Raw genomic sequence first — 12,338 nt, 5'->3', positions numbered from 1 at the left:
TTCACTCGGGCAACCTCTGCGATGACACTGGTGCCAAGCTGTATCAGCACCTGCCCTTCCCTTGGACTACATCAGTGACGTGGAGAGGGGGAACCCGCTGCATGGGCAACAGCTGGTTCTTCAAATCTTCCCGCCCTGGCGAGGACACGGTCCACCAGAGGTGCAAACCCATGATCTCACATGATTGACAGCTACCCACTGCTATAGACAGCTTTACGATTGTCTGTCATAAAGAGTGACAGATGACATCACTCCCTAACGGTCACGACACATCTAGTCTGGTCCAAAGTTCGAAGTAAATTTATTATCAAAGTATATGTTTCACCATATACAACACAGAGATTGATTTTCTTGCCGGCATACTCAATAAAATAATAACCATAATATAATCAATGGAAGACCACACCAACTTGGGCGTGCGACTAGTATGCAAAAGACAACAAACTGTGCAAATACAAAAAGAAAGAAATAATAATAATGATAAATAATATCAAGACGTGTTGGCGTGTGGCCAAGTGGTTAAGTCGTTTGTCTAGTGATTTGAAGGTTGCTAGTTTGAGCCTTGGCTGAGGCAGCGTGTTGTGTCCTTGAGCAAGGCACTTAACCACACATTGCTCGGCGACGACACTGGTGCCAAGCTGTATGGGTCCTAATGCCCTTCCCTTGGACAACATCGGTGGCTTGGAGAGGGGAGACTTGCAGCATGGGCAACTGCCGGTCTTCCATACAACCTTGCCCAGGCCTGCGCCCTGGAAACCTTCCAAGGCACAAATCCATGGTCTCATGAGACTAACGGGCGCCTATCAGGAAAGAAATATCAAGAACATGAGATGAAGAGTCCTTGAAAGTGAGTCCATGGGTTGTGGCAACAGTTCAGTGATGGGGCAAGTGAAATTGAGTGAAGTTATTCCCTCTGGTTAAGGAGCCTGTGGGTTGAAGGTTAATAACTGTTCCTGAATCTAGTGGTGTGTCCCCTGAGGCTCCTGTACCTCCTTCAGCGAGAAGAGCATGACCTGGGGTGGTGGGGGTCCCTGCTTTCCTGCGACAGCATTTCGTGTAGCTGTTCTCAGTGGTGGGGAGGGCTGACGAAGGTGCTTGGCATGCTTGCCTTTGTCAGTTAGGGCACCAAATACAAGATGTAGCACAAGGCATTGGGAAGACCACAGCTGCTTGCCTAGTACAGGAAAGATGTCGTTAAGCTGGAGAGGGGCCAGAAGAGATTGATAAGGATGTCGCCAGGACTGGAAGGCTTGAGTGATAAGGAGAAATTGGACAGGGAGGGAGCAGTTTGTAAAATCATGAGGGTGATAGATAACATGAACAGTACAGGCCATTCATCCCGCAATGCTGCTACTATCTTTTAACCCACACAAAGATCAATCTAACTCTTCCAACCTACATAACTCTCCTTTTTTCTATCATCCATGTGCCTATCTTAATCTATCTGCTTCTACCATCAATAACAGAGCATTCCACGCACCCACCACTCTGTAAAAACCTTACCTCGATACATCACCCCCTCACCATACTTCCCACCAATCACCTTAAAATTATGCCCCCTTGTTTTAGCCAAATTTGCCCTGGGAAAAGTCTCTAACTACCCAACTATCATCTTGTACACCTCTATCAAGTCACCTCTCATCCTCCTTCGTTCCAAAGAGAAAAGCCCCAGCTCGCTCAGTCAGCCCTCATAAGACATGCTCTCTAATCCAGGCAGCATCCTGGTACATCTCCTCTATAGTCTCCCTAAAGCTTCCACAAGGGCGATAATCACAGTCTTTTTTCTAGGATAGGGAAGCCTAAAACTGGAGTCAATTTGTTCAAGGTTAAAGGAGAAAGATTTAAAACCACCACTACTTTATCATTTCCTGGAAGTCACCTGATGCACAGAGACTCCTGTGCCTAGCATCACTTTATGAACTGATAATTTAAGTAAATATATATGCTATCTTATGTATTTACATTTATCGTGTATTTTACTATTAAGGTTCAAAGTAAATTTTTATTATCAAAGACATATGTAATGCCTTGGTTCATATTTTTACTGTTACATATATCGCCATATACAACCCTGAGATTTATTTTCTTGTGGGCATACTCGACAAATCCACAGAATAGTAATGATCACAGAATCAATGAAAGACCACCCAACTAGGGTGTTCAACCAGAGTGCAGAAGACAACAAAACTGTGCAAATACAAAATGAAGGAACAATAATATAAATAAATAAGCAATAAATATCAAGAACATAAGATGAAGAGTCCTTGAAAGTGAGTCCAGAGGTTGTGGGAACATTCCAATGATGGGGACGAGTGAAGTTATCCCCTTTGGTTCAAGAGCCTGATGGTTTGAGGGGTAATAACTGCTCCTGAACCTGGTGCTGAGAGTCCTGAGGCTCCTGTACCTTCCTCCTGATGGCAGCAGTGAGAAGAGAGCATAGAGGTTCCCTGATGACGGATCCTGCTTTCCCACGACAGCGTTTCACGTAGATGTGCTCAATGGTTGGGAGGGCTTTACTCAGCCGCATCCACCACTTGTTGTGTTCTTTATCTTTCGTGATTTTTTTTATGCTACATTTGATCCAGAGTAACAATTATCAGAATCAGAGTCAGGTTTACTATCACCTGCATATGTTGTGAGATTTGTTGTCTTTGCGGCAGCAATACAAGCAACACACAATAATATAGGCAAACAGTAAATTACAGAAACTATGTATTTATATAGGCCCCTGGTAAGCCTCAGGCTTGCCTCAGCTCGCTTTCGTCTGGGGGGAGCAGCCTTCGGCCCCGCCAAACTAGGTAATCAAGTTTGTGTGGAGGCTGTGTGATGTACCCCACCCCGCCAAATAAGACAATACACCAATTGCGATTAAATGATTACACTTTACAGATCTTACTGGAACTATGTAATTAATAGAGGTAAAATATAAAAGGAAAGTAAAAGGCGCCAAACTTATCAAAGTTCAACCACTTCGTTGCACAACAGCTGGAGCTCAATTAATGGAGTCTTCTTTCCACCATTCGATCCCCTCCAACCCCCTCGACCCGCCGCCTGGGACCAACCACGGTGGTCGACCAGACACTCCACGCGAGTCTGTCTTCGTCTCCTCTCCTTGCCGAATACCCTGAGCCTCGGACTCCCACTCGGGGTCCGTCCCACCACCAAGCTTACAGCATCGCGTCTCCTCTCTCTGTCCCCATCCGCCTTCTGACCCAAAGCCCACGAAAAACAATAGCTTACACACAAGAAAGAATAACATCTATCACAATTGGTTCGTTCTCCCTCTTATCAATAATATAACCCAAAGCAGAAAGAGAGAACTCCTTACATCGCAGTTATTATTACAGAAAAGCCATTTTAATTATAACATAACAACGAAGCCATTTTGTTAGCCTTCGCAGTAACATAAAAGAAGAAATCCCTTATATTTAACTATTAAAAATAGTGTAAAAATAGAAATAAAGAAGTGGTGGTAGTGTTCATGGGATCAATGTCTATTCAGAAATCAGATGGCGGAGGGGAAAGCAGCTGTTCCTGAATCACTGAGTGTGTGCCTTCAGGCTCCTGTACCTCCTCCATGTTGGCAGAGGGGAAAAAGCTGTTCCTGAATCACTGAGTGTGTGCCTTCAGGCTCCTGTACCTCCTCCCTGATGGCGGAGGGGAAGAAGCTGTTCCTGTATCGTTGACTGTGTGCCTTCAGGCTCCTGTACCTCCTACCTGATGACAGCAATGAGAAGAGGGCCTGTCCTGGGTGATGGGGGTCCTTAATGATGGATGCTGCCTTTTCGAGGCATCGCCTTTTGAAGACGTCTTTGATACTAGGTGCCCACGATGGAGCAGACAAAGTTTACAACTCTTTGCACCTTACTTCAATCCTGGGCAGTTGCCTGCCCTCCCCATACCAGACAGTGACACAGCCAGCTAGAATGCCCTCCACAGCGCAACTGTAGGTATTTGCGAATGCTTTTGGTAACGTACCAAACCTCCTCAAACTCCAAATGAAATATAGCCTCTGGCGGGTCTGCTTTGTAGCTGCATCGCTATGCTGGGAGCAGGTTAGATCCTCAGAGATCCTGACACCTAGGAACTTGAAGCTGCTCACTCTCTCCACTCCTGATCCCTCTCTGAGGATTTGTACGCATTCCTTCGTCTTACCCTTCCTGAAGTCCACAATCAGCTCTTTCATCTTACTGACGTTGAATATCAGGCTGTTGTTGCGCCACCACTCGACTAGTTGGCATATCTCACTCCTGTACCCCTTCTCATCACCACCTGAGATTCTACCAACAATGGTTGTATCATCAGCAAATTTATAGATGGTATTTCAGCTATGACTAGCCACACAGTCATGTGTATGTAGAGAGTAGAGCAGTGGGCTAAGCACACCCCCCTGAGGTGTGCCAGTGTTGGTCGGCAGTGAAGTGGAGATGTTGTTTCGACCTGCACAGATTGTGGTTCTTTTGGTTACAGTATTTTGTTCTCTTTTAAACTTGTTTACAGGAAATTACATTAAACAATCTTGACTCAGCTCAAGTGGCACTAAGCCAGGAATTAGATGCTGCTATGAATCATCCTAGCACGTTTTATGCACAAGGAAGGCACAATAAGTACATCCTCTGCAGAGATGCTCCTGATACCTTAGGCAAGGGCAACTTTTGTTATGCCTCACCACCAACCTCCTCCACATCCTGCAAGAAACGAAACTGAAACTGCTGAGATAAAACAGCGAGGAACGTGCGGACAACAGCAGCATGGCCAAAGCCTCCAGTGACCTCTGACCCCACACCGCTCTTATCCCGCCCTCCACGCCCCAGTTGGCTTGGCCGACCCCACGCCAAGGCAAACTCCCTTTTTTTTAAGTGACCACCCCGCTGAGGAGTCGTCCCGAGGGTGCTCACAGCCCCTAAAGTAGTGACAGGAGTAGTCCCAGCCCCTGAAGTACTTACTGGAGGGCGGTCACTGTCGCGACGCGGGACTCTGGAAGGATCGATGGATGGGGACCCAGCAAAAGGCGACGACGCTTTCAGGGGAGCACTTGGCCAGAAGAGCAGGGTGAAAGCGGGCTGTCTGGACCGGTCCTGGGCAGGCTTCCCTCACTCAAACGCAGCAGGATCAATCGTCAAATGACTCGGTGAGACATGCGCACTCGCTGCGGCGCCGGCGGTCCGGGGCGTCGCAACCGGCAGCGCAGCACCGGCCCGCCCCGGGGAACGGACGAACGGACGAACGGACGAACGGACGGACGGGCGGGCCGCGGCTCCGGCTGAGGAGGGGTGGCCGGTCACAGGATGCCAGTCCCGAACACTTATTACTTCAGATGAGCCCATTCCCTAACTGTTCTAATGAACTGACCAGTTTATAGCCATACACCCTTCGGCCCAACTCTTCCATGCCCACCAAGGTCGTCCCATATCCCTCTAAACTTCTATCTGATTATTAAATTTCACTCCCCAGCTCTTAAAGAACACAGAACAGTGCAGGCCATTCGGCCCACGATGTTATGCTGGCCCTATCACCTACTCTTAAGATCAATCGATTGCTTCCCTCCCACATGGACCTCCACTTATCTATCATCCATGTGTCTATCCAAGAACCTCTTAACTACCTCTAATATACTGTATCTGCCTCTACCACAGTATCCTGAAATGGGAGGTCGTGGTACGTGTTGGTGTCAATGACACAGGTTGAGAAAGGGAGGAGGTCCTGAAAAAAGAGTACAGGGAGTGAGGAAGGAAGCTGAGAAGCAGGACCTCAAGGGTAGTAAATCTGCGAATCGCTGCCTGAGCCACACGACAGTGAGTATAGGAATAGAATGAGGTGGAGGATAAATGCGTGGCTGAGGGATTGGAGCAAGGGGCAGTGATTCAGATCTCTGGATCATTGGGACCTCTTCTGGGGCAGGTGTGACCGGTACAAAAGGGATGGGTTGCACTTGAATCTGAGGGGGACCAATATCCTGGGGGGGAGGTTTGCTAGAGCTGTTGGGAGTTGTTTAAACTAATAAGGCAGGGGGATGGGAACCAGTATGATAGAGCTGAGGATGAGCCAGCAGGTTTACAAGCAGAATTAGAATCAGAAACAGGCTTATTATCACCGGTATGTGTTGTGAAATTTGTTAACTTAGTAGCAGCAGTCCAATAATATAGAAGGTGAAAAAAACATTATAATAATAAATAAATTACAGTATATGCATATTGAATAGACTAAAAATCATGCAAAAACAGAAATAATTTATATTAAAAAGTGAGGTAGTGTTCACAGGTTCAATGCCCATTTAGGAATTGGATTGGCAGAGGGGAAGAAGCTGTTCCTGAATCGCTGAGTCTGTGCCTTCAGGCTTCTGTACCTCCTACCTGATGGTAACCATAGAACACTACAGCACAGAAAACAGGCCATTCGGCCCTTCTAGTCTGTGCCGAAACTTTATTCCGCTAGTCCCACTGACCTGCACCCAGTCCATAACCCTCCATAACAGTGAGAAAAGGGCATGCCCTGGGTGCTGGGAGCCCTTAATAATAGACTCTGCCTTTCTGAGACACTGCTCCTTGAAGGTGTCCTGAGTCCTGGCAGATGATGGGTGTAATGTTCATCCATCGTCGACATCGATGAGGACCTTGACACCATTTGATGGTGTCGAGACTAGCGCGTAATTTGGATTTAAGTGAGGGAGAGTTGTGCAGTGTCAGCCTCGCTCTCTTCCCTATTCCCATCTGGATCCAGTGGCAAGACAGAGTCAATGGGTGTAACATAAATGCAAGGAAGGACAAACCAATGATTGGGTACCAATGCAGACTGAGCAAAGAGTTAAATTGTACCACAGAGGCAAAATTCAAAAGGATGAAGAATGCAGGACCGAAGGTGCTGTATTTAAATGCACGTAGCATTTGGAATAAGGTGGACAAACTTGTGGCACAATTAGAGATTGGTTGATATGACATTGTGGGCATCACTGAGTTGTGACTGAAAGAAGGCCATAGTTGGGAGCTAAACATCAAAGGATATACTTTGTATTGAAAGGACAGGCAAGAAGGCATAGGCGATGGTGTGGCTCTGTTGGTAAGAGCTGGAATTACATCTTTAGAAAGAGGTGACATAGGGTGAGAGAATGTTGAATCTTTGTGGGTGGAGTTAAGAAACTGCAAGGGTGAAAAAACCAGTATGGGAATCACATACAGGCCACAGATAGTAGCCAAGATGTGGGGTTGACATTGCAAAGGGAGCTGGAAAAGGCACGTAATAAGGGTAATGTCACAATTGTAATGTGGGACTTCAATATGCAAGGGGATTGGGAAAATCAGGTTGGTGTCGGATCACAAGAGAGGGAATATGTTGAATGCCTACAAGATGGCTTTTTAGAGCAGCTTGTGCTTGAGCCTACTCGTGAAAGGCCATCTTAGATTGGGTGTTGTGTAATAACCCAGATCTTATTAATGAGCTTAATGTAAAGGAACCCTTAGGAGACAATGATCATAATATGATTGAATTCATACTACAATTTGAGAGGGAGAAGCATATGTCACGTGTATCAGTATTGCAATGGAATAAAGGGAGTTACAGGGGCATGAGAGAGGAGCTTGCCCAGGTGGATTGGAGGGAGATACTGGCGGGGATGAGAGCAGAGCAAAGATGGCTGAAATTTCTGGGAATAGTTCACAAGCAGGGTAAGTATGTTCCATAGAAGAATAAGATCTCAAATGGCAGGGGTAGGCAACCATGGCTGACAAAGGAAGTTAAGGACTGCATAAAAGCCAAGGAAAGCGCACATAAGGTAGCAAAAGTGAGTGAGAAGTTGGATGATTGGGAAACTTTTAAAATCCAACAAAAGGCAACTAAAAAAAGCTATAAGAAGGGAAAAGATGAAATATGAGGGCAAACTAGCCAACAATATAAAGCAGGATACTAAAAGTTTTTTTCAGTTATATAGTGAATAAAAGGGAGAAGGCAGTTGACATTGGACCTCTGGAAAATGATGCTGGTGAGGTAGTAATGGGGGACAAAGAAATGGCAGTTGAACTTAATGAGTACTTTGCATCAGTCTTCACAGTAGAAGACACTAGCAGTGTGCCAGTGGTCCATGAGTGTCAGGGAGCAGGAGTGAGTGCCATTGCTATTACAAAGGAAAAAGTGCTAGGCAAACTGAAAGGTCTTAAGATGGATAAGTCACCTGGACCACATGGACTACATCCCAGAGTCCCGAGACAGGTTCCTAATGAGATAACAGATGCATTGGTCATGGTCTTTCAAGAATCACTTGATTTTGGCATGGTCCCAGAGGACTGGAAAATTGCAAATGTCACTCCACTCTTTCAGAAGAGAGGAAAGCAAAAGAAAGGAAATTATAGGCCAGTTAGCCTAATCTCAGTGGCTGGCCACCAGACCATTATCTCCCACACTATCACTGACCTTATTAGCTCTGGGGATCTCGCATCCACTGCCACCAACCTCATAGTTCCTGCACCCTGCACCTCCCATTTCCTGTACCACATATTCCAGAACAGCTGTTATCACGTGCATTTCCTCAGTCTGTCGTGCTCAGCTTTTTCATTAAAGATGCTCTTGCAAATAAATCATTTGTCTTGTTTATTTAAAAAAATTATTTAGCCATACAGTGCAAAACAGGTCCCTCTGGCCCTTAAAGCCACACTGCCCAGCAACCCACCGATTTAACCCCCAGCCTAATCACAGGACAATTTACAATGACCAGTTAACCTACCAACCAGTAGATCTTTGGACTGTGGGAGGAAACCGGAGCACCCGGAGAAAACCCACGCACACACAGGAAGGACATACAAACTCCTTACAGACAGTGGCACAATTGAACTCTGAACTCTGAACTCTGATGCCCCGAGCTGTAAAAGCATCTCGCTAACTGCTACATGGCTGTGGCATTGGGAAATTTAAATTCCCTGCCTGTTTTTTGTCAATGGCTTTTCCCTACTCAGTCACCCGCCTATAACAAGTTCCCAAAGATATTTTAAAAATTTGTTATTTTATTTGGAGATGATGCGCAGTAACAGGTCCCTTGGCCCAATGAGACTGTGTCACACAACTACACCCATGTGACCAATTCATAGAAAGGCAAACAGGAGAAAATCTGCAGATGCTGGAAATCTGAGCGACACACACAAAATGCTGGAGGAACTCAGCAGGACAGGCAGCATCTGTGGAAAAGAGTACAGTCGACGTTTCGGGTGGAGACCCATCGGCAGGACTGGAGGGGAAAAGGTGAGGAGTCGAGTTAAAAGGTTGCGGAGGGGAGGGAGAGAGAGAAATAAGTCTCCAGAACTTCCGCCATTTCCAACGGGATCGCACCACCAACCACACCTTTCCCTCCTCACCCTCACTTTCTGCTTTCTGCAGGGATTGTTCCCTGCGCGATTCCCTTGTCCATTTGTCTCTCCTCACGGATCTCCCTCCTAGCACTTACACTTGCAAGCAGAACAAGTGCTCCACCTGCCCCTACACCTCGTCACTCACTACCATTCAGGGCCCTAAACGGTCCTTCCAGATGAGGTGAATCTTCACCTGTGAATCTGTTGGTGTCAACAGGGTTCAGTGCTCTGGGTGTGGCCTCCTGTAGATTGGGAGACCACTTCGCTGAGCACCTATGTTCCGTCTGTCAGAATAAGCAGGATCTCCCAGTGGCCACCCATTTTAATTCCAGTTCCCATTCTCATTCTGTCAATCCATGGCTTTCAGTCCTCTCCTATCGCACTCACCCTTCTCCAGCCCTGTATCTCTTTCACCAATCAATTTCCCAGCTCTTTACTTCATCCCTCCCCCCTCCCAGTTTCATTTATCTCCTCATGTTTCTCTCTCTCCCCCGCCCCCTCCTTTTAAATCTACTCCTCATCTTATTTTTTCCAGTCCTGCCGAAGGGTCTCAGCCCGAAATATCGACTGTACTCTTTTCCACAGATGCTGCCTGGCCTGCTGGGTTCCTCCAGCATTTTGTGTGAGTTGCTTGGAATTTCAGCTTCTGCAGATTTTCTCTTGTTTGTGAAGATGAGGTAGTAAATTGGACTAGACATTGGCTTTGTGGGAGAAGCCAGAGAGTGGTGGTAGAGGGTTGTCTCTCTGACTGGAGGCCTGTGACTAGTTGAGTGGCTCAGGGATTGGTGCTGGGTCCTTTGTTGTTTGTCGTCTATATCAATGATCTGGATGATAATGTGGTTAACTGGATCAGTGAAATTTGTGGATGACACCAAGATTGCGGGTGTGGTGGACAGCAAAGAAGATTATCAAAGATTGCAATGGGATCTGGATCAGCTGGAAAATAGCAAATGGAATGTAATGCCAACAAGTGCGAGGTTTTGCACGTCGGTCGGACCAGTCAGGGTAGGTCTGACACAGTGAGTGGTAGGGCACTGAGGAGTGTGGTAGGACAAAGGGATCTCGAATTCAGAATTCATTGAAAGTGGCATCACAGGTGGAAAGAGTCATGAAGAAAGTGTTTGGCACATTGGCCTTCATAGATCAAAGTATTACATGCAGGAGAAGGGTTGTTTTTGCTTTGTTGTATGCCCTTTCTTTTGTTTTTACGATAGCTTTGACTTTCCTTGTCAGCCACAGTTGTACTATTTTACCATTTGAGTAGTTCTTCATTTTTGGAATACACGTGTCCTGCACCTTCCTCATTTTTCCCAGAAACTCACGCCATTGCTGCTCTGCTGACATCCCTGCCAGCAGCTCCTTTCAATTTACTTTGGCCAATTCCTCTCTCATACCACTGTAATTTCCTTTACTCCACTGAAATACTGCTACATCAGACTTCACTTTCTCCCCATCAAATTTCAAGTTGAACTCAGTCATATTGTGATCACTGTCTAAGGGTTCCTTTACCTTAAGCTCCCCAATTACCTCCGGTTCATTACATAACACCCAATCCAGTATAGCTGATCCCATAGAACCATAGAACACTACAGCACAGAAAACAGGCCATTCGGCCCTTCTAGTCTGTGCCAAAACTTTATTCCGCTAGTCCCATTGACCTGCGTCCAGTCCATAACCCTCCAGACCTCTCCCATCCATGTATCTATCCAATTTATTCTTAAAACTTAAGAGTGAGCCCGCATTTACCACGTAGATGGCAGCTCGTTCCACACTCCCACCACTCTGAGTGAAGAAGTTCCCCCTAAACCTTTCCCCTTTCACCCTAAAGCCATGACCTCTCATACTTATCTCTCCTAATCTAAGTGGAAAGAGCCTACTCTCATTTACTCTGTCTATACCCCTCATAATTTTGTAAACCTCTATCAAATCCCCCCTTATTCTTCTACGCTCCAAGGAATAAAGTTCTACCCTGTTCAATCTTTCCCTGTTACTCAACTCCTGAAGACCCGGCAACATCCTAGTAAATCTTCTCTGCACTCTTTCAATCTTACTGATATCCTTCCTATAGTTAGGTGACCAGAACTACACACAATACTCCAAATTTGGCCTCACCAATGTCTTATACAACCTCCCCATAACATCCCAACTCCTATACTCAATACTTTGATTTATGAATGCTAGGATGGCAAAAGCCTTCTTTACAACCCTGTCTACCTGTGACGCCACTTTCAGGGAATTATGTATCTGAACTCCCAGATCCCTTTGTTCCTTCGCACTCTTCAGTGCCCTACCATTTACTGTGTATGTCCTACCTTGATCTGTCCTTCCAAAATGCAACACCTCACACTTGTCTGCATTAAATTCCATCTGCCATTTTCTGGCCCACTTTTCCAGTTGGTCCAGATCCCTCTGCAAGCTTTGAAAGCCTTCCTCGCTGTCCACAACACCTCCAATCTTAGTGTCATCAGCAAATTTGCTGATCCAAATTACTGAATTATTATCTAGATCATTGATATAGACAACAAACAACAATGGTCCCAGCACAGATCCCTGAGGCACACCACTAGTCACAGGCCTCCAATCTGAGAAGCGATCATCCACTACCACTCTCTGTCTTCTCCCACACAGTCAGTTTCGATCCCCTAGTAGGCTCAATGACAAACTGCTCTAAAAAGCCATTCGAAGGCACTCAACATAGAAACATAGAAAATAGGTGCAGGAGTAGGCCATTCGGCCCTTCGAGCCTGCACCGCCTTTCATTATGATCATGGCTGATCATCCAACTCAGAACCCTGTACCAGCCTTCCCTCCATACCCCTGATCCCTTTAGCCACAAGGGCCATATCTAACTTCCTCTTAAATATAGCCAATGAACTGGCCTCAACTGTTTCCTGTGGCAGAGAATTCCACAGATTCACCACTCTCTGTGTGAAGAAGTTTTTCCTGATCTCGGTCCTAAAAAGCTTCCCCTTTATCCTCAAACTGTGACCCCTCGTTCTGGACTTC

General features: G+C 46.2%; 1 protein-coding gene across 2 annotated transcripts in view; it reads right to left on the bottom strand.

Moving 5' to 3' along the window:
* LOC134344596 (uncharacterized) overlaps positions 1–5,107 on the bottom strand; it is a 159,271-nt gene extending 154,164 nt beyond the window's left edge. For both annotated transcript variants that reach the window (XR_010017467.1, XM_063044680.1), the window contains exon 1: positions 4,947–5,107. The gene's annotated coding sequence lies outside the window, so the exon portion shown is untranslated. The remainder of the gene's footprint in view (positions 1–4,946) is intronic.
* Positions 5,108–12,338: the final 7,231 nt, after the last annotated feature.

Source organism: Mobula hypostoma, chromosome 3, assembly GCF_963921235.1.
Source record: "Mobula hypostoma chromosome 3, sMobHyp1.1, whole genome shotgun sequence".
NCBI classification, from domain to species: Eukaryota; Metazoa; Chordata; class Chondrichthyes; order Myliobatiformes; family Myliobatidae; genus Mobula; species Mobula hypostoma.
The sequence above is the reverse complement of the archived record's forward strand: the minus strand, read 5'-3'. Positions and strand labels throughout refer to the sequence as shown.